This window comes from Lissotriton vulgaris, chromosome 6 (assembly GCF_964263255.1).
Source record: "Lissotriton vulgaris chromosome 6, aLisVul1.2, whole genome shotgun sequence".
Taxonomy (NCBI): domain Eukaryota; kingdom Metazoa; phylum Chordata; class Amphibia; order Caudata; family Salamandridae; genus Lissotriton; species Lissotriton vulgaris.
Genome location: NC_141694.1, coordinates 885,374,715 through 885,388,369, shown reverse-complemented (window position 1 = coordinate 885,388,369; position 13,655 = coordinate 885,374,715).

Sequence of the window (13,655 nt, the reverse complement as noted above, 5' to 3'; positions counted from 1 at the left end):
ATGTACTGTGTTTTACATATGTACTTACTTTGACATGTAGCACTGAGATATCCTTTCACTCACTAATACACTCATGCACAGTCAACCGCACATACAGCTGTTTCCACATGCACTTTTGAACCCATACATATAGTAAATCAACTACTCACACATCTATGTACAGAGTCACACACCTCCCAGCCACCCATACACACACACTCAGTTTCCCATACAAATACTTGGACAACCAATGAATAACCCATACAGTTACTCATATAGCTACTGATCAACATATGCAGCAGTTTGTAGAACAACAGATATAATGATGCACAAATTAAAACAGTTTAGTCACTAACCCATGCACTCAGTGAGACACATTTAATCACTCACTCATACAGTCAGTCATGCACCTACTAAATCCTTTATCCAGACACATATACATCCACTCATTCTTCAATATGTAAGACATATTTTAACTTTACAGAAACATACAGTCACTGGATGTTGTCATCAGTGATGTCATCAGTGATGTCATTTGAGATGTCATCAGTGATGTCATCAGTGATGTCACTAACCATGTCATGAATGATGTAATATGTGACATCATCAGCAGTGGATTGCGGGTGCGCGATATATAGTTAGTGCAACTAACTATATATGAAATTTCAATGGTTTTGTGTGAGTAAAATAAGGTTTTGAAAAGGCTAATCCCTAACTATATATGGTCTATAACCAAAGGTTTTTTCAGTGAATATATATATATATATTACCTACTGGCGGTCGCCAGTAGGTATATATAGTTAGGATTTTTTTCCTATGGGATTTCTGAAAATTCTATGTCGAATAACTTTGGCGTTTGTGGACGGAATCGGCTGAAACTTTCAGGAAAATGGCACATTTTATTTCTGAGCAGCCCCAGTAAATTTGGGGGGGTTTCGTCAAGGGGGGGCAGAGAAAAAATGGGGGTCCAAAACGCGTTTTTCCCATTCATTTTTCCATAGGGCGGTTGGAATCACTTTTAGCTCGAACGGCTGAATGGATTTACACGAAACTATGTCTCAATATATGTGCTCCAGTGGATTTTGAGAAATTAATGTTTTAAAAAACAGATATATCTGTGACAGCGCTCCGGTTAGCGCTCCGGTTCGCGTACCTGACGCGTAACGGAACTTCGCGAAGCGAAGCTGATTGGCTCTCCGGTGTCTGTCAACATTCTAAACAGTCCGGACCGGCCGCCATCTTGTCTCTCGGTAGGATCGAGAGACAAGAGGTGGAGAAAAACGAAGGGGGAATTTAATGAAAGGGGGCAAGGTAGACCCCTCCTGACCCCCTAGGAATGATGTGGGGGTTATTAAAGGGTCGAAGCGCCGCGAACCGGGTAGGTCACCGGTAGCGTAACGGGAGTTCGCCATTTTGTGTTTCGGATGAAATAAATCACAAGATGGAGGGAAAACAATGCGGGAAATGGGTATAAGGGGGCACGGGAGATGTATCCTGACCCCCTAGGTTTTCTGAGAGTGGCTGAGGAGGCTCATATATGTCGGAAAAAAACCCAACAAATTGTAGTTTTTTGCGCGGTTAGCTGCCGGTACGCGAACCGGGTAGCGTACCGGGAAGCGAACATAAGTGAAAATTTGTGAAAAAAGGTACATTTGAAATTTAAAAAGAGTAATTATAGTTAAGGTAGCTCTGAAAAGAGCTTTTGGGTTCTGTGTAAGTTCTAGGTACTTATAAGTAGGTACCAATACACAGACTTAAATTTTGTATGAAAACTCTGTTTCCCTCATCTGAGAAGTGCACACCATCTCCTCTGTAGATATCTTGCATGTAGTAACGCAAGTTATTGTTGTAGATGGCGCTCATTCCATGGTCTCTCGTATAAGCTGAAACAGACTTATTTACATGTTTCCTCGCTTTCTCAATTTGTGGACAAATTTGATTGGACCACCTCCATTTCTGTCTTTGGCATATATTGGAATATACCAAGGCAGTTTGAGGAAAAAGTGCCATCAATTGCTCAAAGGTGTCCTTTAAAAGCATTTCCAGACCTACCCCAGTCAAAGTGCCCAAAACATTTCCTCCACAGTGCACTATTATGAGGTCAGGGTTTGGCAAATGTAAAAAGGTTTTCACCAATGGTATCAATTGGTGACATCTCAATCCTCTTTGGCCAATCCATTTGATTTCCACATTTTGTAAATTGAGGTTGTGTAAATTTCTGTTATCAGCATACCTGTGAGCCCAGTGGATGTAGCTATGTCCAAGAATCCAGACAGAAAACATGGTGAGAGGAGGTTCTGCTGCAGTCAGATGAAGTGAGGGAATGAAATGGCAGTTGAAACAGTAGGAGTTTGTAAAGAAAAAAAACTGTGGAGTTTCAGTGCTAATGATTCACTAGCAGTGATTGGTGGATTTCCATTTCTGAAAACAGAAAGTTAGGGTGCATGGATGTGTTCTTTGAAAGATGTAATTTGAATGGTTAAGAAAAAATGATTTTAAGAAACATTGCAGTGGATTAGCACGTGTACTGAGAGTTCAGAGTTCATTTGAAACATTGTTGTGTGAACTTGTAAACATGAGAGGTCTGTCAGGAGGTAGTTGCTATGGAAAAAGGGCAGAAAGGGCAGAGGGGGAAGGGTGTTGATTTGAAAAAAGTGAGGGAAGAGTTTTGATTGGGTGACATGAGAGATATGTGTGATGAAATACAGCATGTCTGTGCCTTTGTTGGTTGCAGCCTCTGGAGTGCATACCCTTTGCTCTGCTAAAGAAAAATTGGTGTGTGTCTGGGACTGTTTTGAAATTCAAAAAGCATTTGCTAAGGTGAGAAAAAATTCATTTAATTTAGATAGAGACTAGTATAGTTTATGGAGAAAATAAGGAAGCCAGCTGTGCATTTAAAATGTTGTTTTGTGTCAAGTGTTTTCATTATTTTTTCCAAAAAGATTTTGCTTCTTTGACAAATTATAATTATAGATAATGTGAAGTATTAGTACTGACAGCTTGTGCTTGTACATAGGAGGTGTGCTGTGTTTTCAAATTATGACCAGAAAATCGTTTTTTAACAGAAAGACATGCTTTTTACATTTATGAGAAGGATAACATGGGGTGTGCTTTTTTAATGAATATGGGAGAATAATTTGCTTGTTTGTTGGTTTAAAAACTCGTTTCTTGAAGTCATTTAGGTTTCTCAGTATGTTCTGCAAGAGTTACATAGTCAACATGGGGGCATATTTACAAGGCTTATGAGACACGTTCACGTCATTTTCCCCATTTTAAAAGTGACTTTAATGGTGGTGCAAGGTCCTTGTAAATACACCCTCATGAGTGCTTTGCAAATTTAAATCATTTTCCCCTGGTGTATGTGCCTTGTAAATACGCCCCTATGTGTGCTAGACAATTTTAAGGTACTTCTATGAATCTGGGAGACTAATTTGCTTACATGATGTGTTTAAAAAGCGTGCTAAGGTGAGAAAAGATTTATTTAATTTAGAAAGAGATTAGTATGCTTTTTGGAGAAAATAAGGAAGCCAGCTAGGGTGTGCTTGTACATAGGAGCTGTGCTGTGTTTTCAAATTATGACCAGAAAATCTTTTTTTTTTTTTAAAGAAATACTTTTCACATTTATGAGAAGGACAACAAGGGGTCTGCTTTTTTAAATAAATATTTCATTTCCCAACATGAATATGGGAGAATAATTTGCTTGTTTGATGGTTTAAAAGCTCGTTTCTTGAAGTCATTTAGGTTTCACAATATGTACTGCTAGAGTTTCATAGTCACTATGATAATTATGATATACATTTAGGACTGTTTAGGGGGCATGGATATGCTGAGGCTTCTGTAATTGTCATTGGAGGAGAATTATGTACATTGCACTGCTGCATACAGTCCTCACCTTCTGCGTACTCTTGGATATGCTAGACTATATATGCTCAATGAGATACCTAAGCTGAGGAAACACAGGTGATGTCTTCGTGAAATGAGCAAAAGTATTTGCACGTTTTTCAATTACATCACCTGTGTTTCCTAACATTACTAATCACATTGTGCAGATGAGGTTTAGGCCTGTCCAGGGAGACAGAGGAGGTCTGGCCTTTGTTGAAGTGTGCAGTGGACATGACTCACTTCATCTGTTGGCCTGCACATGTATTATGTCGTCTGTACTCTTCAACAAGCCAAAATTTCATCTGCAACCCTGAGTAGGCCTCACCTCAAACAAACTTTTGTGACTGCAAGACCTGCCTTTTTGCTCCTAGATATTTCTTGGTTTTACCATGGCAGACAGACAATCCAGCATACCTCTGGATAGGCCACACCTTATGGTGGTGCAAGGGCCTTGTAAATACGCCCTCATGTGTGCTTGGTAATATTAAGTCACTTCCCCCTGGTGCAAGGGTCTTGTAAATACACCCTCATGTGTGCTTGGCCATTTCAAGTCACTTCCTCCTGGTGCAAGGGCCTTGTAAATACGCCCTCATGTGTGCTTGGCAATTTTAACTCAGTTGCCCCTGGTGCATGGGTGTGGTAAATACGCCCTCATGTCTGCTTGGAAATTTTAAGTCACTTCCCCCTGGTGCATGGGTGTGGTAAATACGCCCTCATGTCTGCTTGGCAATTTTAAGTCACTTCCTGCTGGTGCAAGGGCCTTGTAAATACGCTCTCATGTGTGCTTGGCAATTTTAACTCACTTCCCTCTGGTGCATGGGTGTGGTAAATACGCCCTCATGTCTGCTTGGCAATTTTAAGTCACTTTCCCCTGGTGCAAGGGCCTTGTAAATACGACCCTATGTGTTCTTGGAATTTTAACTCACTTCCCCCATGGTGCAAGTGCCTTGTAAATACGCCCCCTTTGTCTATGTTGTTAAATTACTGTAGATAGAATTGACAACTAGTGTGTTAATTGTTTGCCTACTGTTATCGGTTTACTGTTTGGTAATAGTGGTTAATATCAATTTTTTAAAATATTTTCCACAGATTTAACTGAAGATCTTTAGAAAACTTTAAAAATGCCCTCAAGGCAGAGAAAACAAAAAGAAGCAAAGCGACTTACACTCCACCTTGGTAAGATTTGCAGCAGTCCTCTACTATTAAATCGTATCAAGTCGCCAAAAAAGCTCCGGGTAAGAAAATAAAATCATTTTTAAAAAGAATTTGCAGACAAAAAAATACCGGTATTGAACATGTTTTAGTGCATAAGAAGAGAGACAATTTAAAGGAAAAGGAAAGGCCCGTCAAAAAAGTTTCTGCTAGAGCAGGAGATAAGTCTGTGCATGGCAGTAGAAGGGAAAATCAATTCAGGGACATTCGTAGGCGAATGTTCCGCAACAGGATAATTGTCAATTTGTTAAAAAATTTTAAGAAAGGCCAACAGAAAGTGACATTTTATAAGAAAAAGAAAAATGTAGAGAAAATTATTGATCAGGCTTTCGAAATTAAGCGAAAGTTATTTATTTTGGTAATCAATAGAATTAGGAAACTAAACAAGGTAATTTCTGATTTCAAATCAAATAGTAGATGGAAGAGAGTAGTTAATCGTAGTAATTTTTGTGAAGTTTTCTCAGGAGAATGGATGCATAGTTCAAGTTGTGAAGCATTTTTCAATGAGGAGAGTTACTTTCAGGACAATGATTTGGTGCATGCAGTTGACACCAGTGGTCGAGCATATGAGGTAAAAGATGGTTGTCCGGTTGAAAAAGAAAAACTTGTGTCTGCAGATGCAGAAGAGGTGTTAGGTGATGAGGTTTTAGGAAGACGTCCTATGGGACCAGTCTACACCTGGAAATGTAGTAGTATTTGTATTGTGCGACAGGATTCCATCACTTTGCTTTGTGATTTTGTTCGTACATTTAATAAGAAAAGTTTAAAACAGAAAATGAAGTTGTTGCAAGAATTAGATCCTTGCAGAGTGAGAGAAGTAACAGGTTTGCATGGGCATTCACTGGCTTGTCTTTCCAGAAGAGTATGCCAGAGTGTTTTTCATCATTTCAGGATGCTTGCAGTGCATCATAATAAAGTGAGGAAATTAGTGAGAATGTTGTATTATGCTAAAAGTCCAGCAATTATGCTTAAACAATTGAGCAGTGCTCTTTTGCATGATTCAGAACTACATGTGAAGAATATTTGTGAAGAAATTGAGTTCTGTTACTTTGCTAGTAAAGAGAACAATGTTGAAATTGACCCAGTAGAAGAAGGTAATGTGGAAGAGAGTGTACAGATTTCTAATATAGATAAGTTTCACAAGGAAATTTCCATCTTTCAGGTGAAATCAAGTGAGAGGCCTAATTTCACTTGTGTGTGTTGTCGACGGACTTATTATAAGAATCAGACTAAGTTAGTGGATTTATATGCAAAAGGGTGAAATGGAAAACAACAGTGAATGGAAGGATTTTGCTACTTACTTGATGGTAGAAAATTGTTTTGATTTGGGATCGGACCAACGTATGTGTACTTATTGTTTTAACAAATTAAACCAAAACCGGATGCCTGCTAGAGCGGTTCATAATAATCTGGAATTGGTTGACATTCCTTCTGAATTGAAGGATTTAAATACTTATGAATCTATTTTGATTCAAAGTGTGCATCCCTTTCAGGCTATTGTACGAATGGAGCCAAAGACAGGGAAATTGCCTCCATCAGATTTACAGAGAGGATTAAAGGGAAGAGTTGTTTATTTGCCTTTAGATTTGAAGAAAAACATTAATACAATTGGAGTAGAGAAAGTGGAAGAGGAACCTCTGGTTATCCTAGTTAATGGTGTTCCGACAAAGAGTAAGAAAATCTGGCAAGATTTAGTGGATGTTAGGAAAGTCAAAAAGGCAACATTGTATTTGATCAAAAACAATGAGTACTACAAGAATGTATGTGTTGCAGAAGAGGAAGCAAGTGAAGAAGAAGACAGCAAATTGTGTGCTGGACAAATTGAGAAAGTAGAAGCCTCTAAAAATGAAGAAATATATGAACATTATAGTGTTCATCCTTTTCATTCCAAGGAAGTCATGGGGAATGCTATTGAGTTGTTTCAAATGAAACAAGCCAAAGGGAGTCCCATTAGTGTTTGGGAGGAAAGTTTGGAAGCTCGGTGTTTTCCACAGTTATTTCCCACAGGTCGAGGAGGACGATATGATGAGGGATCTGATCAAATTCCTTCTTCTGAATACCAGACTTTACGATTGTATGCAGAAGATCCTAGGTTTCGTCAATGCATTCCCTATTTGTTTCATCTATTGTTTGAAAGTGATCTGTCTGGACTGTCTTATGCTGTGAACCACATCCTGAAAAGTGGTCTAAAACTGCGAAATATCTCAGCAAGGGACTTTATGGATAAAGTCAATGTGCAAGACAGTATTTTGGATTCTCACCTGATTAATCTGATGGCATGTCAGCGTGGTACTAATGAGTATTGGTACCGTCGTCATGGTGACTTAAAATGTAAGCTGAGGAACTTAGGAACTCCCACATGGTTCCTCACTCTCAGCTGTGCTGAGTATGGCTGGGAAGACTTACTTGAATTTCTACGAGAGGCAAATGGAAACATTGAAAATATTGAATTCAAGACACCCAGAGAACTGTGTTCTTTGGATCCAGTGAATGTATGCAGATACTTCAATCATAGATTTGAAGCTTTGATGTCTTTCATCACGAACAAGAAAAAATCCACCTCTTGGAGAGGTGTTGGATTTCTTCTGGAGAAAGGAGTATCAAGCACGAGGTGCTCCTCATATACATATGCTGCTATGGATCAACGATGCACCCAAATTTGGAACAGATCCGGATGACTTAGTGATGAATTTCATAGAACAGTATTCTACATGTGCTGTTCCAAAGACAAAGGAAGACAAAAGTCTAAGAGAACAAGTTTTACGGTTTCAAAGCCATCGTTGTGGAAAGTACTGTCGTCGTAAATTCAGAAACAAGAACAAGTACTATACAAAATGTCGTTTTGGATTTCCACGATTGGTGATATCTAAAGGAAGAGTGAACAATTTGATGTCTTCGCTGTGACATAATGTGACAAGGAAATCACCCAAAAATACATACAATTTGAAGAGAAACGAAGAATCCAAGAACATCAATGACTACAACCCAGTGATTTTGTCCATGTGGAATGCTAACATGGATATACAGTTTGTGGCTGACAACTGTTTGGCTGTGGCTCGGTATGTGACGTCTTACATCACAAAAAAAGAAAAGACAGAACTCAAGGATATGTGGGAGGACATTTCCCATGAAAAGAGCCTCAGTAAGAAGTTGTACAGTTTCAGTCTGAAGATGTTGTCGCATCGAGAAATCGGAGCTTACGAATGTTCTGACCGGTTATCTTCAGCAAGTCTCTATGCCAAATCTAGGAGTATCATTTGGGCAAGTCTTGGTCTTGCTGCAACGCGTAATCGAGTTCTCAAACCTGTACGGGAAATTGAGTATTTGGCAGAGAAGGAGCCAAGCAGTACAGATATTTTGAAGACCAACATGTTGGATACATATTATCCAAATAGAAGCAGTCACCTGGAGATTGTTTGTCTGTATGAGGTTCTACAAAATTGCATTTTCAAGTGGAACATCACAGAAGATATTGATAAAGGAGTGTATGCTGTAATTGGAAGTGAGGGATGTCTGGTCAAGCAAAATAAATGTCTATTGGTAAATCATCGAAAATTGGATTGCGAATCTCCAGAAAGAAAAGAGTTTTTCTATTTAGCCTTGGCGTGCAGAAGAGGAACTGCTTGGAGATTTCCTCTGTTATGAAGACTCTTTCAATGCAGCCAAGGAGTCCATAGAATGTCCTGTTTTCCAAAATATCTAGAAATGTTGAATGCATAAATCGAGCAGGAAGCAACAATAGCAGCCGAGATTGTTAGAGACAGTTCTCAGGACAGTCAGAGTTCTGTTTCATTGAGTCAGGATCCACTAGGAGGACCAGTTATCGAAAATGAAGCTGCCACTGCCATGATTGAAGTGGAAAGAGCCATGGCACATGCTCAGGAGGATGTGGTTAACTTAGAAGATTTGGAAAGACAACTCAACGTTGAGCAGAGGAAAATATATGACGAAGTTACCAGCCAAATTGATCATGGATTAAGTCATGAGAAGAAAGAGTGCTCATGTTTGTCGTTGAAGCCTGTCCGACTGTACGTGAGTGGAGAAGCAGGAACTGGAAAAAGTTTCCTCATTAAAGCAATTTCATGTTATCTGCAGAAAAGAACTGAGTCATCACTGTCTTGTGTTGTCACCGCTCCAACTGGACTGGCAGCACATAATATTAAAGGTATTACTTTGCATCGGCTACTGATGCTGCCAGTGGAGCATGATAACAAATTACAATACCACAAGTTATCGGGAGATGCTTGTTGTGAAGTATCTAGAGTCCTGAAGAAGATGAAACTTCTTATCATTGACGAAGTAAGCATGGTTTCCAATGTCATGCTTGCCTTTGTGCATTTGAGAATGCAGGAAGTTCTTAAAACAGAGTATGATGTGTTATTTGGTGGCAAACACATCATTGTTTTTGGTGATCTTCTGCAGCTGACACCCATGAAAGGACAACCAGTGTTTAAACTGCTTAGCAAGAAGATACCAGGAAGTGCCTAGGGAGCATTGGCAACGTTAACATATGGTTAAACTTCAATTATGCTGAGCTGCGTGAAAATATGCGTCAGGCGAAGGATGAAGATTACAAGAATATTCTACAAGATGTTAGAATCGGGAAACTGACTGAGCGTGGGAAAGAAGCTTTACATGCACGATTACTGTCAAATTTGTATCCAGTAGAAGACGTTCTGCCAGAGAATATTTTTCATAAAATTAATGAGAAGAAATCGGGAATATGTTTGATGCCAACTCTTGCAGAATGTTCCATCTTCAACAACAAAATGTTGAATTTAGAAAACCAAGAGATTGTGAAACTGGAAGCTATTGACAGAATAGAGCATATGGGTGCAACAATTGTTTTGTCTGAGAATTTGAAATCTAAATTGGATTCATTAGAGAAGACTATATCTAAAACTGCTGGTTTTGAAAAGACTCTGAATGTGTGCTTAAATTGCCGTATCATTTTGAGAAGGAATTTACATGTTGAAAGAGGTCTGGTAAATGGATCAATGGGTAATGTTGTTGATTTTGAGAAATACAGAAATAGAGATGGAATTGAATTTTTAGAAATTAAATTTGATGGCATTGAGGAAGTACAGCTAATTGGTCATTGCACAGCTAGGTTTTTGCTTGTAAAAGACTTATATGTTCGCCGTAAGCAATTTCCTGTTTGCTTGGCATATGCGGTGACAATCCATAAATCACAAGGTTTAAGTGTAGACAGTGCTTTGGTGAATATTGGCAGTTCTGTGTTCAAGGAGGGTATGGCTTATGTAGCATTGTCACGAGTCAGAATTTTATCGGGTTTGTACTTGATTGAGTGTGATGTCACAAATATTTGTGCGGATCTAGATAGTGTTATGGGATACAGTAGGTTAAGAAGAGAGTATGCGCCACATTTGCCTCAATATCCTTTGTTTGAGAAACGTGTGGTAGGCCGGAAACGAAGAAATATCACTAATAGTAGCGAGGTTGTAGCAAAAAGACCAAAATTCGATGAACCCAAAATTGTAAGCAGAAAGAAAATGAATTCTGTTGAAGATGTTGTTGGTTTTCAATTTGAAAATAGTTCTGGTGTGAACTGCTATGCTAATGTAGTGGTTAATGTTGTCTAGAAACTTTAAAAGAACAGATTGTGATCAATTCGGATCAAAGTTTTTGCTGTTTGTTGAATTCTGTGTTAGAGAAATGTAGCGCTGATAGAACAAGAGTAGAAAGTGTGTCTGAAATTCGAAATCTGTTAGACAAATGTTCAGGTCAAACACAATTCTCTCAAAATATTCAGCTAGATTGTCAGTAGTTTTTAATGTATATGCTTAATGTATTGCAAGATGAAGGTGTAGATGTAGATCATCTGTTTGGCCTTTCTTATCAATGGCAGCATGACTGCGAGAATTGTACGTTATCAAGTACTACTAGTGTAGACTCAGAAAGATTTATATATTTAACTTTGCCAGACAGTAAATCAGTATCCTTTAATAAGCTAGTAAAAGCAGCCGATCAAAACATGGAGTGTAGCCAATGTAAGTCTGCAATGCTGTCCACATTATTTATACGAAGATATGGCCAGTATGTTATTTTAATGTTCCAACGATGTAGGCCTGATGGAACAAAATTGACAACTTTAATTAAACATTTTGTGGGTTCTCAGTTGTCAATATCAGGAAGTACTTTTCTAACTGCAGCAATTATATATCATGAGGGTCATTCAACAACATCAGGACATTACACAACTTATTTGAAGTCTGGAAACGGCTGGTCATTCTGCAATGATTCTGTTTTAACTTTCAAAAAAAGATTGCCTTTTCACCTTAAAAATTCTTACCTGGTGTTCTTACAACCAAAATTTTAGGGAAGGAATCTCGGGATTTGTTCTGAGGAATTTCAAGAGGTTCTAATGGCTCCTACACTATATAGCCTTGTGGATAAGTGTAGCACAGAGCGAAAATTGTTTGTTTTAATAAGCTAATTCAAGTAGCAGATCAAAAGAAGGAGTAGAGGTAATGTAAGTCTGCAATGCTGTCCACATTATTTATAGAAACTTATGGGTGAAATGTCATTTTACAATTCCAACTGTATAAACCGGATGTAAATAAGTTGTCAAGTCTAATTAAAAATGTTTTGGCTACACAGTCGTCGATTTCTGGAAGAACATTTGTAACTGCAGCTATTATATGACATGATGGTCCTTTGACAACATCAGGATATTACACAGCTTATTTGAAATGTAAAAAAGGCTGGTCTTTCGGCAATGATTACTATTTGACTATGAAGCAATGTTGCCTTTTGACTTGTTTTCAGAAGTGAGAATTTAGGGTAGGTAACTGGATTATAATGATTCTAGGTGTTGCTGTAATTTAGTGTGCTGTTTTAAATTGCTTTGTATGTCTCATTTTTCTTAAAACAATGGAGCTTATCTTTCAGAAAGTGGCGGGCAGAAAATAATAACAGCACAACAGAGTATAAGCTGTTCATGGGACATCAGTTCTGATTTCTGATTGGTTATATTACATGGGTTTTTTAAACACAATCATTTTGATTGTGTTTTTTTTTCCCCGCTGTTATATGATGAATACCTTCAACTCACTGTTTTTAGTGAAATTTGATATATTCTGAGAGCAGCAAAAATAAACCATTTAATATGTATAATTAATTCTGTACTTTGAATTGTGATTTTTAATATGTACTCATCTTGTCTCATGCTCACTCATCTTTTACTACCTTCTATCAAATTTAAAATTTTTGTTCTTTCATTCACAGATTGAAAATATAAAAATAACAAGTGACTAAGTTAACGATAATTATAAGGTAAGTGTTTAGTACTCATTCCGTTACATCTCTTTCACATTTAACTTTTATTAGTTCCACTGCTTCATTTCTTTAATCCTCAGTTTCCTGCCTTTGCTACTTCCCTCATTCCTTTTTGTATTTTTTACTTACTCTACTCCTTCCACTCCTTTTCTCAGTCCCTCTGTTCTCATAGTTCCTCACTCTTGTTCACTCACTCCGTCTCTATTACTCTCACTGTCTCTGACTCATCACTCTTTCACTACTTGTTTATTATGCTTTCTCCCTGTAGTTCAAGCACACTATGTTATTTACATTTCTTTGCTGTTTCAATCATTCCTTTTCTGTCACTTCTTCTTTTCTGCTTTCTGTTTTTTCTCTCTGTTATTCCACATGTTTTAACCTTAGTCACTGTTATACATCTTGTTTTATTCCTATTTACTTTCGCTCACTGTTTTCTTAACACTTTCCCTCAGGATTGTTCTTTTAGTCCGGTTCTATCCCTACCTCTCATTCCACATCCTTTACTGTATTTCTTCTAAATTTGAACATTCACTCACATTCTCTAAGAAACTCTTGTTTATTATTCTTCTACTCTCCTTTTTTTCTTTCACTTCCTTATCTATTTTGTTTTTCACAATTATACCCTCTTACATCTTTTCTTCGGTAAATAGATCTATTAAACAGTATCTCTGTGTTACTCCCTCTAGCTGTCTTTCTTTTAAAATTACTCTCTCTTTACTTCCCTTATACTTACTCTTCTTTTTAAAAAAAAAAAACATTTCTGGTTCGCTTCCGGTTCGCGTACCGGCGCGCGAACCGGCAAGCGAATCAAAAGAAATAGAGGTTGCCAGAGTGCTAAACATTCTAGCAATTTCTTATAAAGGGGAGGTAGTTCTGAAAAATTTTTTTTTTTTAATTATCTTTGTTGTTTTATATATTTTTTATTATTTTTCTGAATTTTTTTTTACTTTTTTTGTATTTTTTAAACGGTTTTATATTTTTTTTGTTTTTTTTGGGGGGGGAAACGAAAACGATTCATTATAAAGGGCTCAACAGGAGCAACAAAAAAAAAAGATAATTTATTTTCTGGGGCGTTTTGGACATTTGTGATTGTCAATAGCTGTGTTGATTAAATGTATGCTACTCTCCCTGTAGCAAATCAATTGGCCGCAAAAAATGCACACTTGCTTCACTTTCCCAAACTTCAGCTGGATATTTTGGACCGTCTCCCTCGCCTCTGGTCCCGTCACTGCCTCTTCATTGTGTGTGTGTGTGTGTTGGCATTTATATAGCGCACTGCTACC